General features: G+C 45.4%; 1 protein-coding gene across 2 annotated transcripts in view; it reads right to left on the bottom strand.

Moving 5' to 3' along the window:
• BDNF (brain derived neurotrophic factor) overlaps positions 1 to 12,456 on the bottom strand; it is a 38,425-nt gene that overhangs the window by 13,623 nt on the left and 12,346 nt on the right. The window contains exon 1 of one of the 2 annotated variants that reach the window (XM_058851027.1): positions 5,743 to 6,014. The exons of the other annotated variant lie outside the window; for it this stretch is intronic. The gene's annotated coding sequence lies outside the window, so the exon portion shown is untranslated. Of the gene's footprint in view, positions 1 to 5,742; positions 6,015 to 12,456 lie in introns of those variants that run through there. 2 annotated transcript variants of the gene reach the window in all.

Raw genomic sequence — 12,456 nt, 5'->3', positions numbered from 1 at the left:
GTAAAGATGGATAAGCTAAACCATGTGGATAGTAGATGTTGCACCAAGCTTAAAAAGTAAATGGCATAACAGACTAAGGAATCCAGAGATCATAACCTTTAATTTTTTGATCTAGATGAAACAGCATTTCTCCAGGAGCAGTGTTGAAAAGAAACGGTGTTTAGATCACACTAGATAAGGCACAATATGCATTAGAATTGGCACAAGATTAAGCTTAACTCACTTTTCAAAGATATATAGTACAGGATTCTGTGTTGAGTCTTTTACATGCTGAATTAATAAAGACCATGTAACAGCATTTTGCTCAAGGTTTTGCCTAGTTCAATTTTTTTCCAGATTCCTCCTGCATTCATGCAAAGCCTATTTGTAACTCAGTGCACATACTGGAAAGATTGAGGCTGATGTTGAACTCTGGTGAGCCAAGGATTGTTTTTCAAACTCTAGTTTGGTATTACAACTCTCATGCGCCATGATATGGCATAAGCAGTTTGCAGTTGCCTCCTGACTTGTGGCAAATATTCCTGTATCACAGTTTCTGAGCTTCCCACAGGAAAATTCTGTTCCTTCTGAAGTTTTGGATTAAGCTCTTATCCCAATATAATTTACACTGACAGACTTCAAATATTTCAGGAAATTTAAAAAACCATCACCTGGAAAGTTATCCAGTATGTGCAACTGACTAGCAGATCGCATTTTCAGGTCTCTGTGAGATGATGTTATCAACTCCAGGTTAAGTTGTGTTGGTTTTCTTATTCTAGTAGGCATTTGATAGCTGAGAGCTAGCAGTTATTATAAAAGCCCCAAAACATACCATGTCTCTAAGAGTCAAACAGAGAAACTGAACATGAGATTATGAGTTCAGGGGGTAAAAAAAGGCTCATTGTTTCCCTCTGTAATCAGGAAACAAATTAAGTTGGGAACACTGCTTCTCTCTCCAGCGCAGAGGAAGAAACTACTACAGCAGGTTGATGTACAAAACAAAAAAAAAGGAGGAGCAGATACTACTGTATTCCATGTTGTTAGATTTGAGGTAGCAACAGATAGCTACATATTCAACTTAACTTTGATACTTAATTTTTAAACTGAGAAAATTCTGAATCTAGTGAAACCAATCTAAAGGCTGCTGAGTTGAGACATCTAGGAAAACCAGAATTTTTTCTATTCCAGGAAATATATAGTAAAGGACAGTCCCCAACAAGTAGACTTCAAAGATGACATAGGGAACAAACCAACCTTCAAATGAACTCAAATCCTTAAGGGACTAATTCTACATTGCATTTTATTGGCGTAGGCTTTACAAAGGCTATGAAGCCTCAGCAACAGGTGTACCAAACCTTTATAAATTTGACTTGCAAATAGTTCTTTAGGTGTAGTCTAAATTAACCAGCAAATGATGTACTGAAAGTGATGCTTCTTTGCTTACCTATTCAAGCCACACAAGGAAGACTCTATAAAATTTAGTTTACCTGCATCACTAGAACAGGATTCATCACTTGAACAGGTAATCATCAACTACAGGGCTAAAAAAAGTCGGCACTCATACACTAAATTTATACTGTGGAGTAAGGATTGGGATTAACTTGTTTTAAAGGTGCAGGCTCCCTTGCCAGAGACAGCCTGAGCACCCAATGTGGTTTGTGCATCTCTAGGTGGCAGTAGCTGCTCAGATTTTGAGATACTCTGAGATGCTTATCTCGAATTTGGCAACCAGTATCCTTCCATCCTCCTAGAATTGCCTTTCCTAACGTGAAATGTGACCCCCCTCCCCCATTTCTTCATAATTTATAGTAGTCTGTAGCTGAGTCACAAGGATTTCTGCATTTTCCTAACCAAGTACACAAGAAAAGAAATGAACTGCCAAAGGATTGAGGTAATTTATAGCGTAAAGCATTGAGAGCTTCTAGTCGATCAAAGGACTCAGAGAAACAAATATAAGAACAATCATGCCTTCTGTTCTCTACAAATGCCACGGCCAGAAATAACTGTCCTAATTAACTGGTTTCAGAAAATTACTTCTCTGAAAAATACAATATTCTTACCAAGGAAAGTATACAACTGCTACAGTCTTATGGCAGCTGTCAGCAGAGCATGAAAAATCACTAAATGAAGTTTCCTTTTGCTTCCTCTGGTTGTGCATGGTACCCATCTATAGACAGTTCTATCTATTCATGGTGCCTAAATAATGCTGTAATGGGACATTCTGCTACCACTAGTATCAGTGTTACCAAGAATTACAATCACATCAGGTCAGTACCATCCTCTGTCCACTAGTTATAAAGGGTAGACATTGTACCTGAGATGAGGTTGGCTGGTTTGGTTTTTGCTGTTGCTTTTTTGGTTTTTTTGGTAAGACTGTTGCCTGGTCAGTCACGGCATTTCCAGTACTTCAGACTATTTCATGTTCATTGTTGCTGAAGGGTATAGCAGTTGAACTCCACCAGTCTACAGTTGCCTGATAGTTAGATGCTGAATGTTGAAAAGGAGGAAAGGCTGAGTCTGACCCTACACTTTACACATAGACTGTTTTCCCTGTGGACAACTCCTGCAAACAGTGCTCCTCACTGGACTACTCAGCACCTGGAATTGGTAACATGCAAGTTTAAGGCAGCATAGCAGAGTTGCCTGTATGCACTGCATAGCAAAACCTATTATTTACTGTTCATATTACAAGAGCATTGGTGAGTTCTGGCTGGGTACCAGAAAGAGAAGACAGGTGAGACTATCTCTGCCTCAAAGAACCTGCGGTCAAAGATAAGACTGAGTAAGAGATGGATAAGGAAACAGTAAGATTTGTGAGTTGACAGACAGGGGACACAGCCTATCAGCCCCATCCCAACTCAAATGTCAGGCAGTTCACTCAGTACACACCTGTGCTGCTTCCTAATGGTGTATCACAGCATACAAGAGTTGTTACAGAACCTTCCCAGCTGGAACTGAAGACAGTAGGTTATTGGTTAACACTTCATTTCAGCAACACACAAAAATAGCTTCGCTTCAGTGCCTTTAAAAGCTTCCTTTTAAAGGGTGTTTACAACTAAAGATTACCAAGAATGCCAGTGCATGAACTGATCTAAGGAATGATTGAGAGTTTCCCAATTAAGCAGCATTTCAGCTATTTAGGAGAAACCAAGTGCTCACAACATATGCTTGAAAACAGGTCAAGACATGTTAGCAGTTAACCTATTAAAACACATATCCTTCTCTAGTGGAGCCTCCAACAATTCACACGATGCCTAATGTGAGATTTCTAGGGTAGGCATGGGGCAAATTCTTATAAGAACTTTCAGCTTTTTGTACAAACCAGGAAGGCAGGTATGAGAAATACCTTTTTTTAAAAAAAAAAAGGACCACACTTCTCCTCTTCATGCAGTGCTTAGCCATGGAACGGATGAGAGGGTCTCCTACTTCCAAGTTTCTTGTGACCTGCTTTTATACATGCAATCCCTGAGAGAATTATTATCTGAGCAAAATGTGCAGCTTCTGTGTTTTCCTTACAGCAACAGCAGAGTAAGAGTTGCACAAATGCTACAGCTACTGCAAGGACTTTTTAAGTGCAGCCACTTTCAGCTCAGCACTATCATGTATACAAAGCTTTTAAGCAAAAGCACAGAACCTTATTTTCCCCTGTATTTTTTTCACATGTTAACGAGCCTTTAAAAACCTTTGCATCTGTGCACTACATTTTGTAGTATTCCAGCATATTGCAGTACTTCCCAAGCACTACTGTTACAACATAATGCCTTGGTGCTTAACAGCATGCTGCTTGAAGTTACACTTTTTTCAGTTTAGCCTTACTCCATCAAAGATAAAAGTCCTTTCCCATCTTCCTCCACCATTATATCTGGACTATTCAGATAAAATGTTCTTCATCTTTTTGACCTGGTTTACCCTGATTTCACAGCCATATAACAACAGGATCTACCCTGCAGTTCCGGAAAGCAGAGAGCATTTGCAACATGAACAGAAGGCACACTGCTTACAAATGGGTTTTCCCAGACAAGGTTCAGTGAAGCTGAATGTTAGCGGTAGTACTACAGCAGAAAATAGACATTTTAGAGCTGAAACAGAGTCGCTGTTTTACTCTGAGACCCAGGTGAGGGACGGCACTCATTCCTGCAGAACATCACTGTCTCTCTTCTCTTTTTCCCCACGTCTGTTTACACAGCCAGTGCCCTGGAACTCTGCACACAGGAAGCCATAGCATCCCCCTAACAGCTGCTACCTCCTCTCACGTGCCAAACTTCAGGATTCACAGCATGCGTGAAGCCAAGAGCATCCCCTCTGCTTACGTTCTCCTATGCCCAGACAAACTCTGGGCCATCACTGGGGTTGAGTTTTCACTTGAGGGCTTGCAGACAGAAATACAGCTTTGTAAGCAGAGCCTGTGATTTACACAAGCACACTACCCAACGCAGAAGAGCAGGCAACATGATGATCTCCTTACTTGGGACAGCCACTCGTGTAAACAGAGCAAAATCTTCACTTTTGTGACCAAGAAGCCATTAAAACTTGGTGCTGTGAAATTTCCTCCTGCCCACACGCAGGCGGCTCATTATCCAGCCCTTTGCTCGTATCTACAGACAACCAAGGAAATTCATTTTATCTATTTATCACCATGAATTAAAGATTACAGAAATACTGGCTGAAGAAAAATGTATTGCCAGGATAGATTCTTTGCATTCATTAGAACTGTGTTACTAGAAACATAAATAAGTAATGACTATTGATCTTGCATAACCTCAGAACATCAAACTACAATAAAGTAAGAGGAAAAGGACATATCTTAACTGGAATGTACAAACCAAGACAGAACCTCTCAAAAACAACCAAGCAAAGCAAGCGTGGCCCACAACTGTAACACCTCATGTTTTTAATCCTAGGAAAAAAAAATAATCTGTGGGACAGCACAAGGTTTCCAAAGTATTAATTAAACCTCTGGCAAACAAATTTACCATTTAACCCCGGGATTTTTTTTTTTTTTTCTGGGTGAAGGCGTGTCTGACCCCCCGATATGAATCCACAGCCCGTGGGTCGAGGCCGGTCGCTGCTCTTTCCCGAGCACCGACACCTTCAGCCCCTCACGCCGCCGGTCTCGCTCTTTGCGCCGCCTTCCCTTCCCTTCCCTGCCGGCGGCACCCGGCGGGCTCCCCGCGCCCGGGGGCTGCTGGAAGCGGGACAGGCGGAGGAGAAGGCGCCCGTGGCACCGGATCCCGGCAGCGGTGCCCGGCATGCTTCACGTTCCAGCGGCGGTCCAGCTCCAACAAGTGCATCGCGCCCCTCCCTGACGGCGCCCGGCCCTCCCCGCACCGCGGCTCCCCCGCGCCGGCCGCCCCACAGCCGGGCCGAGCCGGGCCGGGCCCCGCCGCACCGGCCGTGAGGAGGCCGGGCCGCCGCCCCGCCGCGCGCCCGCCGCAAGGGGGCGCCCCCCGCCGCCCAAGGGCCGCCCGCCGCGCCCCGCGCGGGGCGCCCGCGCCGCCGTCGGGGAAGCGCCGCCGGGTCCCGCGCTCCGCTCCCCCTCACGGAGCCCGGAGCGCGCCCCAGCTCCCGCCGGCCCCGGCAAAAACCCCGCCGGGCACCGGCCGGACCGACAGGTGCGGGAACAAAGGGGTGCGGGGCTGCCCCGGCCCTCCCCCGCCCTTACCGCTCCCCGACGCCTCTCACCGGCCAGCGCCCGCCCAGCTCCGCGGCCACCCTTACCCCCTACCCCCGGCCCCTTAAGTTTTCTGGCGGGGCGCCGCATACCTTGTCGTCCACACAAAGCCTGTCCGGGTCCCCTCCGGGAAGTCACATCCTCTCCCGGGCGCCCAGTCCCACCGACCGCCTCCCGCCGCCTCGACAACACAGGCGGCGTCTCAAGTGTCTCATCAAAGCTTTATGAGGGGCGGGAGGGCAGCGGAGCCGGATCCCACACTCCCGCCGCTCAGCCGGAGCCTCCTGGCCCAGCCCCACCGCCTTCTCCTCGCCGAGCGGCTTCGCCCCCGGCCAGCGGCTGCGGCGGCCGTAGGCACCGCGCTGCCCCGCTTAGAGACTCCGCACCGCCTCCCGGCCCCGCCACCGCCCCCGCCCCGCCCGCCCGGCCCCGCTCCGCTCCGCTCCCCTCCGCTCCGCTCGGCTCCCCCGGCGCTTCCCGAGCGGGGAGCGGGGCGGGGGGGCGGGAGGGGGGTGTCGGTCCGCTCGCGGCGGGATATTGGTTTACTCCGCCGGGTATTAAGCAAGCCCAATCCATTTAAATATCGCTCCTGCGCTGACCTCTCCGTAGTTCGCCTATTAAGAATGCAATCAAGATAATAACAGGCATTGCTTATTAATGAGCGCCGCAGGTAACGTTACACCGGTGACTTTCTGCAGGCGCCCAGCGGGAGCTCAGTCCCAGCGGTCCCGAGGCGGCTCTTCCCAGCCCGGGACCCGGACGGGACCGGGACCGAGGTTGAGACCGACAGCGAGGCCGGCCGTCGCATCAGCAGCGCCCGTCGGCACAGACAGGGGCGACCGCGGAGCTTGGGGATCCCCGGGCGAAACGCCGTGCTCGGCTCTGCCCGGGCACCCGCGGGGTGCATTCTGTACCCCCTGACAAAAATCCGTTCGGCCATCTCCTCCTCCTCCTCCTGCGCGTGCAGCAAATACAGTAAATTATTGATAGTGGAAATTGGTGGAGTCAATAATGGTATCCCCTGATTGACTAGCTCCATTTGATCTTGGTAAAGACAGAGAGGTGGCACGCTCCCCGGCTGGGCTGGCTGCGGCAAGTGGGAGTGCACGCGTGTGCTGGCAGGGCGCAGCGCCTTGTGCCACATCCCACGGCAAGAGCGAGCTGTGGGAGAAAAGCTGGCTTCACCCCCTGCCTGGCATGGGCTGTGGTAGCCTTGCCTCTTTCCTTGCCTCTTCCCTCACAGGCAAAATTAGAAGCAGCTGATTTGCAGAAGAAGATAGCGCAACTCTTCTATGAATCGGTTAAAACACGTATTTTTCTACACCTCAAAGCCTGACTGCCATCTAATTGCAATTAATGCCAAAGGCCCATTCACTCCACACACTTAAGAAAATTTATTTATACTAGGAGAAATATGTGCAACTCATTGCTGCCCTCAGACAGTCTGATTGCCTGTGTGCTTTTGCTATGAAACACCTGCATTGATCAGTAAAGTAAAGAAAATAACCCAGGTGTTTGAAATTTGAGTACACCTAAGGCCTTCCATATAAATCAGCTTTTAATATATATAAAAGGAAAGATTCCTGGTGGTTAATAACCTTTGCAGCTTTAAGAACTTAAAAAAAAAAAAAATAAAATCATGCTTAAGTACCACATCACCATCCTTCTTGCACTTGGGGATTTGGTTTCGCGGGTTTGAACTAAAAATGTCAGCAAGCATGAAGACAGTTCTACCTCTTTTGTCTCAGTGTTTTCCAGTCCAAATCAATTTACGAGAAAGGAGACATTTTCAAAGCCTTCTCTAACAGCCTGGGCCTGAGGAATCATGTCCAGCTTTCGCTGGCTGATAGTCACTGATACAGGTAGCTCTTCAGGCCAAGTCCTGCTCTGCTATTTCTGTGTTATTCAAATTCTGCCATTAGGGATATAGCAACCATTCCTTTTCTCACTCTGATATACCAATATAAGCTTATATCTCTCAGCAATAATTCAGGGTGGATGTTCCAGGGGTGTTTCAAAAACATGGTTATACCTGGAATTTGCTATGTTAATGTGTGCATTTTATTTGTCTGTTCTAGATTTCACTCTACAATACCGTTTAACTTTCCAGATATGACTGTATTAGTGTGGGTACCTGATTTCACTAAGGCAGCACATTTTCAGCAGCCTTTTTGCACAGTCATAAAACAGCACAGTTTCAATATTCTGTGTTTATAAGATGGTGCCTGCAAGTATTTGGATGATCTACCAGACAAGTTAAACAGTAGCAGGAGAGGCTACTTTAATCAGCTGTAATGTAATACATTACACACTTGTTATTCCTGGAGGAAAGACTCTTCTGCTAGTACACTAGACATGCAGATGAGCAACAGCAAGTATCATGCTTTAGAAACACTGCTGGCTTTTTCTCAGCAGTGAAGGAAAAGGGATACGCTCTGAAAAAATCTGCTTGCAATCAGAACAAATTTTTTTTTTTTAATCTTGGAAAGGAAGCACATTACAGACAGCCTGACAAGTCCTCACTCTTTGGTAAGCTCTTCAGCTCAGCTCTGCTAAGAACATGAGAACCATTAATTCCGTGCAACCATGAAATTCCGATTTTCCTCTGCTACAAACATGTTGCATTTTGCATCAGTGTTGAGATTTTCCCAAGGAAGAGGTGTGGTCAGAGGAGCTGCTGTTTCTTGCTGGTATAATCAGCCCTTTGAGCATTATTACCAGCCAGTGCTTGATTACTTGGAAAATGAAAAAGTAGTGTAAATAATTACTTGTTTGGATTTTTAATGCACATGCAAGCTGGGTTCCATATTTTTTGATCAGACCCTGACATCCAAGAGAATTTTTATGAATGAACCCCCAAAAATTTGGTCTCTGAGGTATTAGTCTGTGAAGCAACTGATAGTCCTCACATGGGGACACTGCTCTGCCTGGACTTCCACTCCTTTGTCCATAAGATGCACTACAAATTTAGAGTTTACATAAACCATGACCTTTGAGATTTGTGGGATACATAGGATGCAAAGCTGAAGCATCCTGATGTTTTCTTGACCCAAAAGGAGTTTTGTCTTGTGTCTGAAAAAAGATGTCTTCCAGCCTGTCTCAGGAGCAGCTATGTTTTTCCCATTTGGGTTGTACAGATGTCACAAGGAAGAGGCACTTGAAAAGAAAGTCACACCACAGTTGCATGGGGAAGAAAAGGTCAGGCAGACCCTTTTCTGGTGGTTTCAGATAATTCAATGTATCAAGCCTCTTGGTGTTGTCACAGGATGCCCACTTTACAGCATTTACCTTGGAACTAAGTGTTTTTTTCTATTCATGACTAATTAAAATAACCGTTTCCATACACAAATCATACATCACCATTCTCCAAACAGCAACAGGGAAAGAGTATGAGTTGTCAATCAGCAAAATGTTGATTTAGCCCTTCAGCAATAGTTTTTGCAGTGGGGTAAGACCATTGCTTTTTACTAAATTCAATTTAAACTGTAGCATAGGCACTAATGATTCTGTAGGTACTATAAAGAAGAAAGCAGAATCACGCACACCTGGTTTCTGTCTCAGTGGAGGTTTCACATTATAGTGATTGATGTATGAGGTCCAAATTTACTGATGAACTAATTATATGATAAAGTAGTTTGTGAGGCTCCTAAACTCCCCCACTGCAATTGTAGGGGAAGCAATAAAAAGTCAATATTTGAAAAGAGTAGCATTCTTAAAAGGTACATAAAAAGGTAATGGGTGATTGAGTCTCCCCTCCCCCAAACTGTGTCTTTACACTCCCCATTTTATTCATGTAGTATCTTGAACTGTTTTTGAATGAGAAAAAGGTCAAGAAGCTACAATTTGGAATTCTTCTCACTTGGCTGTCAGGAAATATAAACTAATCCTGATTACAAAAAGGACAGTGCTATTGATGTACTCGGGTTTTGATGCCACAGGGTTTTTTCTGCTAAAATTTTCAATTGGCTGAAGTAATTTCTTATATCATTACAAGCATTTTATGTTTAATTATGTTTATTCATATTTCCTAGTTACCTTTATTTGCTATTTTTTTCACATTAAGGGGAGGAAAAATTCATGGAAATAAACTTTTCCAACTCAAGTAATGCTAAAAATTGCAATGGATATATACACAAGTTATATACATGATCAGGGCTGTAGACACAGTGCATTTATAAGATGACTGGGCTGTGATGCTGCTCTACAGTGATTCAGTGCTTGCAGCACACACAAGAGAGCTCCTCATGCTCCACACCAACATCAGTGCACTAGAAAAACTTCAGCATCTTTGAGGACCAAAGCCAAATTCTGCTTAACTTTGTAAAATCTTCGTATTGTTGAGGCTTTGACTGAGAGATGATGAGAGAAAGACGGTGGTGATCACTTCCCCAGTTTACCCCCTGCATTCAGGGGCTGGCCAAGCTGTGGCCACAGCCCCTCCCCAGGTATCAGTGTTAATGCCTGGGCTTGGTTGGTGGTTCCTGCATCTCACAACCTCAAGGTTTATATTGAGTTCAACCTACAAAGAGTTGGTGATGTTCTGGTCTGCAAGCAGCTTGCTGGGTGATTAGAATAGACCCTGTGCCTTAAACAGAGCAGTGCAGTTGCTCTTAATTTCAAGCATAATTTCACCTCCAGTGAACAACATTTTTTGAGAGGTCTTTCAGCCTCATTTTAGCAGGGGAAGTATTAAGTGAAACAGCAAAGATGGGAATACAAACCCAAAGATCTTTCATTAGACGTGGTTTGTAGGCTGCACATACCCAGGATAAAGCAGGAAAACCTACTCTGAACCACAAGCACTCAAACCACAACATTTTTCCTGAAGAAAATACCACTTAATAGCTCGGAATTGTCACCCTGCAGCTACAGCAAAAGTGATTTTAAAACTCTAACAAACAATTAAAATAATTGTTCTCATGTCTGCCAGAGGTATGCCAGCTTTCAATCTCCTCTGGCAGGATCTGTACCCTGAGTGTTGTCCCATGCCTTCTAATCAGGGATTTCAGCACAATTTATGTGCATGAAACCGCTTCTCTGACAGAGTTCTGTGGTAGGTGCAGATTAGTCTTTTGCAAACAAGGAAATGCATGTGTCTATTACACATAAATCTATTAAGCTGCTCATGAACATGCTCGTTTGGTGAGCACGCCAGTTCTGGGTTTGTTCCTTACTACTGCTCATAGTTGACTCTACTATGGCATCAAGTGTTGTAGAAATAAAATGTGTGATACGTGGCAATTGCCACATGCGATTTTGTGCACTCACACACAGAATCCTCCCCATTCAAACCTCTAGGATTTTCTTTTGGGGTTTTGCATGAACTCCAGGAACTGCTTGGACAGTGGGACTTCTAAACCACACATTAAGTCCCTCTTCCCTGTGCTGAAGGGCTGGGGGAGCCAGGAGGATAATTCACCCTTCATTCTGACGCCAGGTCCCATGGCCAGTGTCCAGCCATGCCAGGCTTGCCCCACGCTGTGGGGTGCAGCTGTTGAGGATGATGGCGCAGAAATAAAGGTGAGAATGAGAAAAAAAAAATAAAATAAAAGTGAGGAGAGAATGAATCCAACCCAGCAGAAACATTAAAAGTTTGGTTTGTCATTTCTTCATGCTTTGACATTCACTAAAACTGGCAATTCATCTCCTGAGCCTCTGCCTTACTGCTGTTGTTTTGGAGGCATTACACACCCATTACCTGAGCAAAGAGGAAAGTATCTGTGTTATGCTCAAGAGTATCCAGTGTACCAGGTGTCTGGCGTATGGTGCCTGAGCCTTCCTCACTCACCCCTGACCTTCCTGCTTACAGCCCAGCCAAGGCTGCAGCAGAGCAGACAGAAAAGAGGGCATGGTACAACAACAGCAAAAATGCAGACTCTGAGGGTGCAGCAGACATGGGAAGGGAAAAGAAAATCCCCTCTTCCCCAAAGAGATTGCGTGTGATTCCTTGGGATGGTGGAAACCTGAGCCAAGTGTGGAAGGATTAGATGGCTAGAGATGCACTCCTGTGATGAATCAGGCCATTGGAGCTCTATGATTAAAGAAGATCAGAACACTGTTGGTGCACTTGTGGGTGAAAGGTGTTGGGATTGAGTCATCTCTCCTTTCCTCTAAGTATTCAGTGAGTTTCAATTAGAGGCAATATAGTGGATTATTTTTAATATTTAAAGGGATCGGATGCCAGGGGGTTTATAAACTTAGCCAGGCATCTTGTCAGAATAGGTATATGCCTTAGCAAACCCTCCTCAGTCCATAACTTTGAACAACTTATTTTGAGAGTGTGCTAAAAATAAGCAAGCCCCAAAATCCCAGGTCCGCAGCCCTGTGAATGCTCTTTTGTAGTTTATTTCTATTTAAGCAAGTAAAATCTCCTCTGACATCAAGCTCAAGCACTCTATTTGCCAGGTGCAGCAGCTCAGCAATATTGCCAGGAGGGTGATGTGCGATAAGAGATCTAAAGCAAACAGTTGGGGAGGGGAGGTGGAAGATGGTGTTTGGAAGCAGGGCCAGGAGCTGTTCTGTGGTGCCCACCACCCACAGGGTCCCACTCTGGCCAGGAGCTGGCAGGAGGGATCCTCCTTGGGTACACAGAAATCCTTGGGAATGCAAAGCATGTGTAAACATTAAATAGCTTCTGGCTCTCCTGCCCTTCAGGACTTTCATATTAACGTATTTCATGCTGCACTTAGATAGTTGTCTTCATCTTCCTGAAGAGGTTAAGGTACTTTGGCTCCATCCCTTTTCAAAGCACAGCCACATCAATGCTTTAAACAAGTGGATGTGTTTAAAGATAAATTCAGGATATT

Source organism: Poecile atricapillus, chromosome 1, assembly GCF_030490865.1.
Source record: "Poecile atricapillus isolate bPoeAtr1 chromosome 1, bPoeAtr1.hap1, whole genome shotgun sequence".
Taxonomy (NCBI): domain Eukaryota; kingdom Metazoa; phylum Chordata; class Aves; order Passeriformes; family Paridae; genus Poecile; species Poecile atricapillus.
Note: the sequence above shows the minus strand (reverse complement) of the source record. Positions and strands in the feature narration are given on the sequence as shown.